This window comes from Engraulis encrasicolus, chromosome 16 (genome assembly GCF_034702125.1).
Source record: "Engraulis encrasicolus isolate BLACKSEA-1 chromosome 16, IST_EnEncr_1.0, whole genome shotgun sequence".
Lineage (NCBI taxonomy): Eukaryota > Metazoa > Chordata > Actinopteri > Clupeiformes > Engraulidae > Engraulis > Engraulis encrasicolus.
Window position 1 is genome coordinate 50,702,214 of NC_085872.1, and position 12,500 is coordinate 50,714,713.

Consider the following 12,500-nt stretch of genomic DNA (forward strand, 5'->3'; position numbering starts at 1 on the left):
GGATAATGGACAGAGATGCTTACAGTTGAAGTGGAAGTTGTGTTAAAGATATTATCACAACACTAGCACTAGCACTAACACTAACCTGAACCTGATCCATGATTTGCTCTTGAACTAGATCCTGATTCTGTCTGATTTTGACACTGTGGTGATCTGCAGAGCTGGGAGCTGATCAGGGAACTGATGGATGGATAGATGGATGGATAGATAACTCTCCGGCTAGCGCTTTGGGATGAGCTTCCATGCCTGTCTTTTGGATCGGAACAATTGTGCAAAGCATCATGGGATTTCCCAGGCTAACTGGCCTCAGGAGTAATGCTGCATCTGATCCTAACTGGCCTCAGGAGTAATGCTGCATCTGATCCTAACTGGCCTCAGGAGTAACGCTGCATCTGATCCTAACTGGCCTCAGGAGTAACGCTGCATCTGATCCTGATCCTTGAGATCCTCAGGAGTACTGCTGCATCTGATCAGGCTAACTGGCCTCAGGAGTACTGCTGCATCTGATCCTGATCCTTGAGATCCTCAGGAGTACTGCTGCATCTGATCCTAACTGTCCTCAGGAGTAATGCTGCATCTGATCCTAACTGTCCTCAGGAGTAATGCTGCATCTGATCCTAACTGGCCTCAGGAGTAATGCTGCATCTGATCCTAACTGTCCTCAGGAGTAATGCTGCACCTGATCCTGATCCTTGACATCCTGATCCCGACCATGATTCTGATTCTGAAGCCATGTAACTCCGGCCCAGTCCCGGGCCTGATCTGGTTCTCAGCTTCCTCAAGTCGGATGTCGCCAGTGTTTCGCGTCGGTTCTTTGGCTGCTTGATATATTTTGCTTTGGCTCAGCCTCACTCCTCCTCCACATGCTTCAGGAGACAAATCACGGCCTTCCTCCTCCTGCCTTCTAGCCCTTGGTGCCTTTGTGCATTTACTGTCAGTCTTTTTTTCTACTTTTCTCTCAATCTCACTCCATTCCTCTCTCCATCTTTACTCGAGAGGTGTCACAGAGTCATTGTGAGGTAACAATCATGGTGAGGGCTCCAAGGCCAAACACACACACACGCACACACACACGCACACATGCACACGCACACGCACACACACACATGCACACACATGCACACACATGCACACACACGCACGCACACGCACACGCACACACACACACACACACGCACACACACACAGCTCTCTCCACCCTCATCACCACCACCGCCACCGTTAGCACAGGGTTTGGAGACCTGACTCTCATTAGCCTTGGTCTCATTGCAGGGCCAGCCCCGGGCTGGCCCGGACAAAAGGGGGCTGACGGTGATCTCATCAAAAGGGGGCTAGGTGCTAAAGATGGCCGCCGGGCCAGGTTGTGGGGCTAAGGGCCGATTTCCCTGGCCCGTCGAATTCGATGGGCCAGCAAGCACCGCCGAGGCTCGGAGGCGGGGTCAACCTCTGTGTAAAAATGTGGCTGCATGGGGGACTTATCGCTAAATTCTGGGCAAATTATGGTTAAGCATTAGTTTGGGGTGTTTGGCTTTCTTATGGCATAATTTCATAGGATGCAACCTTGGCACTTCTGTTTGTGTTTTTAAAGTTATTTAGTCAACATAACTTTTTTTGTTGTTATCGGATCATGGGCACCACTACACTTAAACTTGGGATGTCATAGCTAAGTCATGTCGGCTTTTTTCTGCTTTTAGCCGCCAACTCTTGTGCCATTATCGTGATTTGGCATGCTTTCCACTGGACACCAATAAAAAGTGTCTCACAAATACTCACACATGACATTTATGTCGGCTTATTTAGCTTTTGCGCTATTATCGCCGAAGGTCTGGTAGGCTATATCGCACGTTTCAGACTGATCGCCAAACACAGTTTGAAATTTACACAAGGGCTTTAATGTCAAATGGATGGAAATATCATGAATGAATAGACAGGTGGCACGCCGCAACGAGGGGGTGTGTCGCTATGTCCGGGGCTATGATATAATTTTCTATAGCAACTGATGAAGGTGCTATGTCTCAGGGATTTGGTCTCCTTTCACATGGTAACTTATTCAATTACCTGCACATTCATGTCTCGCTATGTCCGGGGCTCATGCTTCTGTGCGCGATTGGGGGGATTAACTGGGCATGTTCGCACGTCTCCTTCTGTTCACTCTCAGTTGTCGAGCTGCTCGTATTTTCATGCGTCTTTGTCTTCTTAACATGCGCTGCGTCCCATACAGCTTCTGAATCGACAACTTTGCCATGTAATAAAACTGTTCTTGAAAGGCAAGCCATTTTCTTTGCAGTTCTTGTCGTCTTTGTCCGTAGGCTACGAGCCAAACGGCGACCTGCTCCAGCAGAGTTTGCTCCATTTTATTCTCCTCCTTTGTCGTTCTGTTGTTGTCCTTCTGTGATTTGGGGCGAAAGTGGGCTGTGCCCGACTGACGTTTCACAAACAAGGCGTGTACCTGAATGTGCCTGGGGTCGGCTATGAGTCCGATCAGGCAAAAAATGGCCCGGGCCGGCAGCTCCGAGCCGGCCACTCTCCTGAGCCCCGGGCGGCCCCGGGCCGCTGAAGCGCGGCTAATGAGACCAAGGCTATTGTGTGAGATGTTCCCATGTGTGTGTGTGTGTGTGTGTGTGTGTGTGTGTGTGTGTGTGTGTGTGTGTGTGTGTGTACGTGTGCCTGTGTGTGTGTGTACGTGTGCCTGTGTGTGTGTGTGTGTGTGTGTGTGTGTGTGTGTGTGTGTGTGTGTGTGTGTGTGTGTGTGTGTGTATGTGTGTGCGTGTGTGTGTTCTCACTCAAGGCTCGTGACTGCCTTAGGTACTTGAGAGAGGAGGGCAGGCGGGTGGGTTGTGGATGTTTTTAGGCGGGTGGCAGCATTGTTGTGGCGGTGGGTGTTTTCAGGCAGGTGCGGAGGTTGCATTGTTGTGGCGGTGGGTGTTTTTAGGTGCGGTGTAATTAAACCAAATGACTAGTCTCCTGCTCCGTCAGTGAAGGCGGGAGAGGAGAGGAGTCTCTGTAGACGACAGACCCCTCTTCACCATCTCATTACAGGGAAATGGATGAAATTCATCTGTGTTCACTCAACCACTACACACTGAAGCATAAGTAGGGCGCTAGTTCGCTCATTCATTTTCTTGTCTTCTCCCCGCCTCCCCCAAAGTAATCTTTCCCTGAGTGACTAATACAGCTTTTCAAAGAGTTTTATATCTCAGGCATACCAAAGACAGTCGTGATTTCTGGGCAAACAAGATGTTGCTTGCTTTACACTGCCAAGAGGTAACAATACTAAAAATAGAATAAATAAATAAAAAAAACAAGACATGAAATAAGGTGAAGTCTATAAACTGCCATCTGTGATGTTGACAATTAGCATCAAAGTCACCGGAGATCAGTCAGGAAACGGAGCGTAGTGGAAGAGGATGGAGAACAAAATAGAATGTTGGCACGCACAGAACCTGGCGGGGATGGGCACGGAACTCTGGGTTGAGTGGAGGGAGCGTGGCACTAATTATTTTGGCGGCTGATTTATGGTCGCCATGGTGGCCGTGGCAGAATCTTGGCAATGCAGGTGGCCAGCGGAGCGCAGAGGCAGATGACACACACACACACACACACACACACACACACACACACACACACACACACACACACACACACACACACAAACACACACACGCACGCGCACACACACGCACGCACGCACACGCACGCACACACACACACACAGGTGAGATTTGTTACCGACTTTTTACCACCAAGACAACACATAACAAAGTGTGGAAGATGGCTACCAAAGCACTGCTCACAAAGGCCAGGCCCTGCCAGACAACTCCCCTGGACTTCATCTGTCATCTCCCATAATGCTGTTCTCCCCTCTGGCTTTCCCACCTTTCTCTCTCTCTCTCTCTCTCTCTCTCTTTCTTTCTCTCATTCTCACTCTTTCTTTCTCTCACTCTCTCTCTTTCTTTCTCTCATTCTCTCTCTTTCTTTCTCTCACTCTCTCTATTTCTTTCTCTTTCTTTCTTTTAATCTATCTACGTCCTGCCGTCATTATTTTTTTATCTTCCTTTCTATCTACTTTGATTCCTTCCCTATCTGCTTTTCCTCGACTTTCCTTTCTTCTTTTTCTGTGTCTTTGTTTGTTTGTTTGTTTGTTTGTTTGTTTGTTTCTTTCTTTCTTTCTTTCTTTCTTTCTTTCTTTCTTTCTTTCTTTCTTTCTTTCTTTCTTTCCCGGTAGCAGAGGTGGGACAGGGCCTGGTGGACATATCGGCGAAAGTGAAAGCAATGAGACTGCAGTCGGCACAGAAGCTCTTGTACGGTGAAGACAAGCCATGGGTGGATTTTGGCCGAGCAACACTTAGGGCAGCTACCCGAGGCTTCTTCGACCGGCATGTGTTCTTACTGTCCCACAGTGAGCTTGTTCAGGTCACACCGCACAGCTTCTATGGCTCGGTGCTGAAGGCCTGGAGTTTATTCACAACGGCAAGGGAAGAACATTTTGGACTGGAGGAGCCCCTCTTCTCTAACACTTTCTGGGTCGAACAGCCTGTAACTCAGAGCAGTGTTACTCAACTCTTGCTGGGAGCAGGAGTAACAAAGTTAAAGGACCTCATTGACCAAAGGGAGGGGTCCTGGCGGTCAGCTGAAGACTTGGCCTCTACACTTGGGGTCAGGTCCCTGAGGATGGTGGAAGGTCTTCTGAGGGGGTGGAAAGATGGGATGCCAGCCTGCTCTGCTGGCTTTGTAGACAGTGTGCTAAATGGGCGGTCAGCGGAGGCTGAATGTCCAGACATAAAAATTGCTGTTAGACAAGCTATGCCGAGCAATAGGGATGGGCAGCTGTTAACCAATCAGGGACTACAAGCTGTTAGTTTTAAAGCTGTTGAGAAAAGGACACTGTACAATCTGATTGTAAAGTGTTTGCATTTTAACGTTCTTAAAGACCGACCAGACACTAAGTGGAGGGCTCACCTTTCTAGTAGTCGGGTAGCACCTCCAGCATGGAGAACACTCTATAAAGGCCCATTACCGAAACGCTCAGGTGACCTTCAGTGGCGTGTGCTGCAGTAAGTGCATTCGATTTCACATCAACGCATGCATGCGCATTTAGACAGCAATGCACTCTGGATGAAAATACTGCATGACGGTTAGATTTCCTGTCAAACTTCGAAATTTCGTCGACGTTGCGTTGACGAGGTGACATGTCACATGGTGTCAAATTATCGCGGGATGCATGCGACTGCAGTCAGATCTTGCAACCTCTGCAGTTGCTTATCCCCTTCAACGCTCGTCGGCGGACTGCCTCCAAGGTCACGCGCCCATGAACTGGTTGGTCAACAACTCACTTACGTGTGTATATGGGTCTTGTCTCACACCTCTACACAAGTTTGCGCAGGTCCCCACTTCAGCTCCTCCTCATTGCCTGTCCCCCCACTCCTCACACGTGGTGTGTTAGTAGAGCAAACTGGTGCGAGCTCATCGTCTCGTTCATATTTGTGGCCGACTTTAGATGCGCTGTATTTAATAACACCCACATCGTGACAACAAGTTCTCGCTCACGTGCCTTTTGCAACATCGACGCTCGCAACAAAGTCATATGGGGCTAGTGTGCCTTAGCCACAAAGGTCTTTGTTGCTAAACTTAGACCTGATAAATCTAGTGTTTGTGGGGTCTGCAATGTGCCTGATAATGTGTTTCACATGTTTTGTGACTGTGTTAAGCTGCATGCTCTTTTTACCCTGCTGGACAAACTGTGTAGCCGCTTTGGCCTCCGCTTCTCCAAGGAGGTTTTCATTTTTGGGGTCAAGTACTCCAAGAAAATGGGACTAATGTGCACCGTGGTGAACTTTCTGATGGGGCAAGCCAAGTTGTGCATTTGGAAATGTAACAGACTGGAGGAAGAGGGGTGTGTGGGGGACCGGGTGGGAATGTTCAAGGCCCTGGTTGAGTCCAGGATCACTGTGGAGCATGCCTACTACCAGGCTATTGACAACCTTGAACTATTCGATAAGAAGCGGTGTGTGGATAAAGGGGTGTGGACAGCTAATGAGGGTGGTGGGTTAAGGTTTCTTTGGTAAGGGGTGTTTTTAATGGAGTAGGGTAGGGTGGGGTGGGAGGTGGCGTTGTTTTGGTGGATGTGTGGGCCATGGTTGGTTCAATAAAGGGATTTTAAAAGTCAAAAGTCTTTCTTTCTTTCTTTCTTTCTTTCTTTCTTTCTTTCTTTCTTTCTTTCTTTCTTTCTTTCTCCTCCTCGTTTGTGAGTCGGTTGACCAGTGAGTTATGCTAGCCAGGCTTTCTCATCAATCCTGGTTGGAGCAGGTTGGTGTTGTAAGTTAGTTGGGTGGTCTTGTAGTTGGGTGGTGTTGTAGTTGGGTGGTGTTGTAGTGGGGTGGTGTTGTAGTTGGGTGGTGTTGTAGTTGGGTGGTGTTGTAGTTGGGTGGTGTTGTAGTTGGGTGGTGTTGTAGTTGGGTGGTGTTGTAGTTGGGTGGTGTTGGGTGTGGGAGGGGGGAGTGGGGAGTGGCATTCTTTAGGCAGCACATTAATTGCTCTTTGGGAACATGGGCCTGGATTGCTAAATGCTTCTCTTTCATTCACCCACTTCTCTCTCTCTCTCTCTCTCTCTCTCTCTCTCTCTCTCTCTCTCTCTCTCTCTCTCTCTAAAGGGATGTTTTCCCCTTAATCCTCTCTTCTCTGGGTTTGTCCCTGTTCCTAATGCTAATGTCTTTGCGGTACGCTGAGGCAGGCATCCAAAAGATGAATAGCTATTTATGGGAACAAGACTTTGTCCTGTAGAGTGGGGATAGGGTCTCTTGTAGTGTGCACCGAGCATTCTCAATCAAATGACCATGAAGGATGACTACGACCAGCCCAGCACAGTGAAAAGAAACAGAGTGGGGAAAAAGAGAAGAAGAGAAAAAGGGGGTGGGAGGGATGAAAGAGGAGGAAGAAGAATAAAACAGAATTTCATTTGCTAATTCCTTATCTGGACTCCAGTTCCAGAAGCTGCCTCCTCGTCAGGGCTGGACTGGGAAAATAAATTAGGCCGGCATTTTTTTTTAACCAAGACCAGCCGGCCAGGCGTTGGGAGATCTGATTCAGAGAGGTCAGCTGTGGCGGCATGAGGACTGATACCACTACTCTAAGGGATTGACCAGGTCAAAATCATCAACAGTCCACCAGGCAAATGCCCTGTATGCCATATGGCCAATCCAGCCAACTTCCTCATTACTCCCTTCCCTCCCAATTAATCTGCTCCCCAGAATGATGTACAATGGCATATTGTTCCCTTTAAACTTTGCCACTCTCACGGCAGATTATTGAATAGAGAGGAGTAACGAGTCCCCGCCAAGGATAATTGGAGACAGACGAGGGAGAAGAGAAGAGTAAAAATAATGTAATTGGAGGATGACGGGGGAGAAGAGTAAAAATAATGTAATTGAAATGAATATAAGTGAGTTAAGAGCACCAGCATTGAGAAGCTGAGGAGGAGTGTGTGGGGTAAAGACTACAGCTGTATAGCAGATGGAGCTGTGTGTGTGTGTGTGTGTGTGTGTGTGTGTGTGTGTGTGTGTGTGTGTGTGTGTGTGTGTGTGTGTGTGTGTGTGTGTGTGTGTGTGTGTGTGTGTGTGTGCGCCTGAGTGCGTGCCTGAGTGCGTGTGTGTGCAGTGAGGACTATAGGAGAGCGCAGGCCTGTGTAAAGGAGATATTTAACAAGGTTTTGTGTGGCGGCTTAATTCCTCCTCTCCTATACAAACCCACGATTTATAGGCTAGTCAATGCTGTCTTCTTCTTCTGTGTGTGAATGTGTGTGTGTGTGACTACTGTAGCTGTCGCTATGGCTGTGGCGTGAGTAGTTGCATGTTTCTGAAGGTTAATCTATTTCTCTGCAGTCAGATTCGGAATCATGTGGACCCTTTGACTTTGACCCTTTTGAATACCTGGCTGGCAAGTTTTTAAAGGTGAACTGAGTAATATTTTTAGCAGTTTCTTTCCATTTATGCTCATTCAGTCCGTTCATTCATTCAGCTGTGAAACTTACTGCTCTTTGGTCATGCTAGTAAATATTAATTCTTTAAAAATCAATTGTGTTTCCTGATGCCACTAGTGGGATATTGAAGGACTTTGGGGTCTGCTCAGCGCACCACATTGTGCCACGCCACTCGACTATAATATTTCATCTGATGCCGGCGACAGCATAATTTATACTTCTGCTAATTGTATCTGCTTGTTCACCCTCCAGACGCTTCTTTTCCCGCCTTTTCTTATTTTCTTCCCTGTTTTCACCTTTTCTTTTTTTGCCTTTTGCTTTGCTTTTCTTTTCTTCTTTTCTTCCCTGTTTTCCTTTTTTGTCTTTTTTTCTTTTTTGCCCTTTTCTTTCTCTTTTCTTTCCTTTTCTTTTCTTTCTTTTTTCCGGTTACAAATGATGGCTGCTGTGCTTGCAGACGAGCCCCTTAATTACAGTTGAAGGAGCCATTGAGTTTGGCGGCGCTGAATCTGCTCATTGGGCTCTGTGTGTGTGTGTGTGTGTGTGTGTGTGTGTGTGTGTGTGTGTGTGTGTGTGTGTGTGTGTGTGTGTGTGTGTGTGTGGTTGTGTGTGTGTGTGGGTGCGTGCCTGCGTGCGTGCCTGCGTGTGTGGGTGCCTGCGTATGTGCCTGCGTGGGTGCCGGATGCTTGTATTGGGCTGCATTGCACCGCTTGGTGATATATAAATAGAAGTCAGTCAGCAAAAACAGGTGTGCCTGTTCTCAATATCCTGGTGCAGTTTATTTATGTTTGTTGAGAGTGTGTGTGTTTACCAGGTTTGTTTGTTTGTGTGTATCGACTTTGTTTTGGAAGGGGGTTTGTATGTGATTGTGGATTGTGTGATTGTGTGTGTGCATGCGTTTCTCCGTGTCTGTGAAAGGCTGGAAGGTGTAATTTGTGAAAGAGCCCCAGTTATTTTGTCTCTAAATTGAGTGTGGTATGGTTCCTCTTCTTGTTTGTCCAGACAATAAATAACCCCTCACATTGCTGCTGATGCCACTGTGTGATAATCCAGTGGTTCTTAACCTTTTTCCCTTAATGCACCCCCTTACATGTGCCCAAAACATACCACACACCACCAACCCAAACCTCTACACGTGTATAAGCACTAAAAATGATTTAAGAGATTAATTACAATGATTCCTGCTTGAGACATTTAGCAATACCTTAATGCTTTCACATGGGGACCAACATTTTTTTAAATTTGTTTTTTTGATTTTTCATTATTATAATGTTCATAAGCAGAATTTTGTTAACAACCTCAACACAAACAAAATTCCGCGCACCCCCTGAAATCTCTGGCGCGCCCCCAGGGGTTGCCCGCACCCCAGGTTAAGAACTACTGTGATTATGAATTGTGTGGAACCTCCCTGTTCTTTGCTAACCCTATTCTTCATCGATCCCTGCTCTGCTAGTCATCTCTGATCCACAATCTGCAATTATCCTGACACTCTACATACTATAAGTGGGTGAGATTATTTTTACCATATTGATTTGTTGACAAATGTGTGTGGATTGTTGTACAAAATGATTGATAGAACATGATAAAAAAGAGATAAGGCAACTGCACCGCAGGGCAATCCTCTTCTCCACTGCGCTCCTCCGCTCCTCTGCTTCTCTCATCCACATTCCTCATCTATCGCTGTTGTTCAGTTTTGCATATTGCATCGTCCGCCGGGATCATGTGCGTGCGTGCGTGCGTGCGTGCGTGCGTGCGTGTGTGTGTGTGTGTGTGTGTGTGTGTGTGTGTGTGTGTGTGTGTGTCTGTGTAGCATTAGTGTGTGTGTGGTTAATGTGGGCCACACATCACCACCGCTACTTATCTAAAGCTCCTGGAGACTTCTGGAAGTTTGACAAGCTGTCGCTGTCACAGTGTCACCGCGTTTCACAGAAAGATAAATATATAAACACACACAGACACACACGCACACAGACACACACGCACACACACACACACACACACACACACACACACACACACACACACACACACACAGACACACACACACACACACACACACACACACACACACACACACACACACACACACACACACACACACACACACACACACAAATATATATAAATCTAACCAACCTGAGGGAGAAGATGACATGAAGAGGTGATAATTGAAATGGCAAGTGAGGTTGGAGAGAGTTGTTGATGTTGTTGTTGATGTTGTTGTTTTTTCTTCTTCTCCTTTTTTGTTGTTGTTGTTCCAGAACACTCGCGTCGGAAGTCACAGGGGAAGAAGAAGACACACACACACACACACACACACACACACACACACACACACACACACACACACACACACACACACACACACACACACACACACACACACACACACACACACACACACACACACACACACACACAGACATGAGGAGGAGGGCTCTGGGGTGTATATGTAGATTCACTGGGGTTTTTGTTGTGACCGCCTTAGATATTTGTGGGGCTTTTTAAACTGTGTTTTGCTTTGCGTTTCTTGATATACCGCATTTATACATATATTTATATATTAAATTAAATGGGTATTTATCATGTTTGACAACTGTGCTGATTGCTTTAACACATGGCTGGTGGAGCAGCTTACAAGTGAGTGTATAACTTTGAAGTCGGAGCGTCTCCTGGCATTTCAGTCAGACTTCAGTCTTTACCCAAACGCTCAGTCTGTCATCTCATAATCAACAAACCATCACTTACAGAACCTGCAACTAAATGAAATCATTATACTATGGGCCCAGTCCTTTGCAACTGCTTATTAAGGAAACGAGAAGGTATGCTGTGGTGGTAAAATATGTACTGTGTAGCTAGGATTGTCAACCGTCCCTTGAAATACGGAATCGTCCCGTATTTAGAGATAAAAGTACGGATTCCGTATTGAACTGAAACGGGACACGGGACGTTAAAATGTGTTAAAATGCTGGAAATTACATCGAATAAATGCAAAATTTTGCACCCCCCGCCACGATGAAGTGTCCCGTATTTTTTTCATTGACAGTTGGCAACCCTATGTGTATCCCACACCTCAATGGTGTCTATTTTACAGATCATAATAGCCTGTTCTCATTACTATTTAAGACAAAAAAACAAGTAGACAATATACTTTCAAGATTGTTTTTTGTCACTGTAATAATAATAATAATAATAAAAACATTCATGAGGCATAACAGACAAAACAGCAGCCCTGCAGTTATGTATCCTGACTATCGTGACTTCAAAGTTCTGCGAGCATTTTTACGTTGTCAACCCATTTCTCCCATGAAGATGCGAGGAGATTGTCTAGCTCATATTCACGAAATGCCTCTGTATGTTACTAGTTGGAGCAAAAATACTATCGTTAGCACTCGTTCTGGCCAGGCCATGATAGTTAAGCTCTTGCTGCTTATTTGTCTCAGGTGTTCTAGATCAGCTAATCAACTCTCCTTGCTCCTCATTGGTCAGTTTCATATTTGGCGCCTTTTAAAAGTTCTCTGTTCTGTTCCCAACTCCTGGCTGCTCGCTTCTTTGCAACCCACCGCCTCCCCAGCTCCACCTTATCGTGTTGGACATGGCACGGGCTACTCCATTGTCATGTTGAATGCTCTGTTCATGGGGGAATTGTTTGCCCTCCTAATTTTTAAATGGGTGAGCATTCCTTATGATGCTGCTGTCTCCTGAATCTCTGCATTCCGTGGTGCTCATGGAAAATAGGGGACTGAACAGAGCCATACAGCCAAATCTAATTCATAACTATTTAATAAAGAACTTGCATTCTGAATTTCTTACTTCTTGACGGTAATGGTCCTGACAGGAATCCTATAAAAGACAACACGTTCCTTCACTCATCTTTTGAACCGGTGCGTCACTGCCTTAAACACGTCCCCATGGAGATCTAAATTGATTTGTTCCCCATCTCGATATAATTTGAAATGTTAGTATGCGTGGTCTGACTAAATTAGTTAGTGAAGCTTTGTGCAATGTCACAGTTATGGATGGGCTCAGGCTGTCATTGATCTAGGTCAGTGTTTCCCAACCAGGGGTACATGTACCACACTGCAGGGGGTACTTGGAAAAATGTTATTATTATAAGAAATGTATGGAGCAGTCACATCAGGATAGAGAAAGCAATATAGAAGATGAATTAGGGGGTACTCCTGGCACAACTAAGGCTTAGGGGGTACGCAAGACAAAAAAGGTTGGGAAACATTGGTATGGGTGATAATAGAATATTATAGTAGGCTATACGTAGCAACAGTTAGTTGTGATTGATTACACTGGTCTTGAAATGGAGGAGCATTGTTATAGTTGTGAGTTGTGAGGGCCTGAGCCACTGATAGGCAAAGTTACCATTATTAAGTAGAGGAAGATACAGTTGCAGAGAGAGAGAGAGAAACAGAGAAAGAGAAACAGGAGAGAAATAGAGAGTGAGACGATACAAAGTGGTGGTGGTGTATGACTTGCTTGAAGGCAGAATTATGCAGACTCCTGCTGGCATGAGGAA

At 46.2% G+C, this 12,500-nt stretch overlaps 1 protein-coding gene across 1 annotated transcript in view; it reads left to right on the top strand.

Annotated features, from left to right (window-relative positions):
• clstn2a (calsyntenin 2a) overlaps nt 1–12,500 on the top strand; it is a 335,228-nt gene that overhangs the window by 100,057 nt on the left and 222,671 nt on the right. The gene's annotated exons all lie outside the window — the stretch shown is intronic.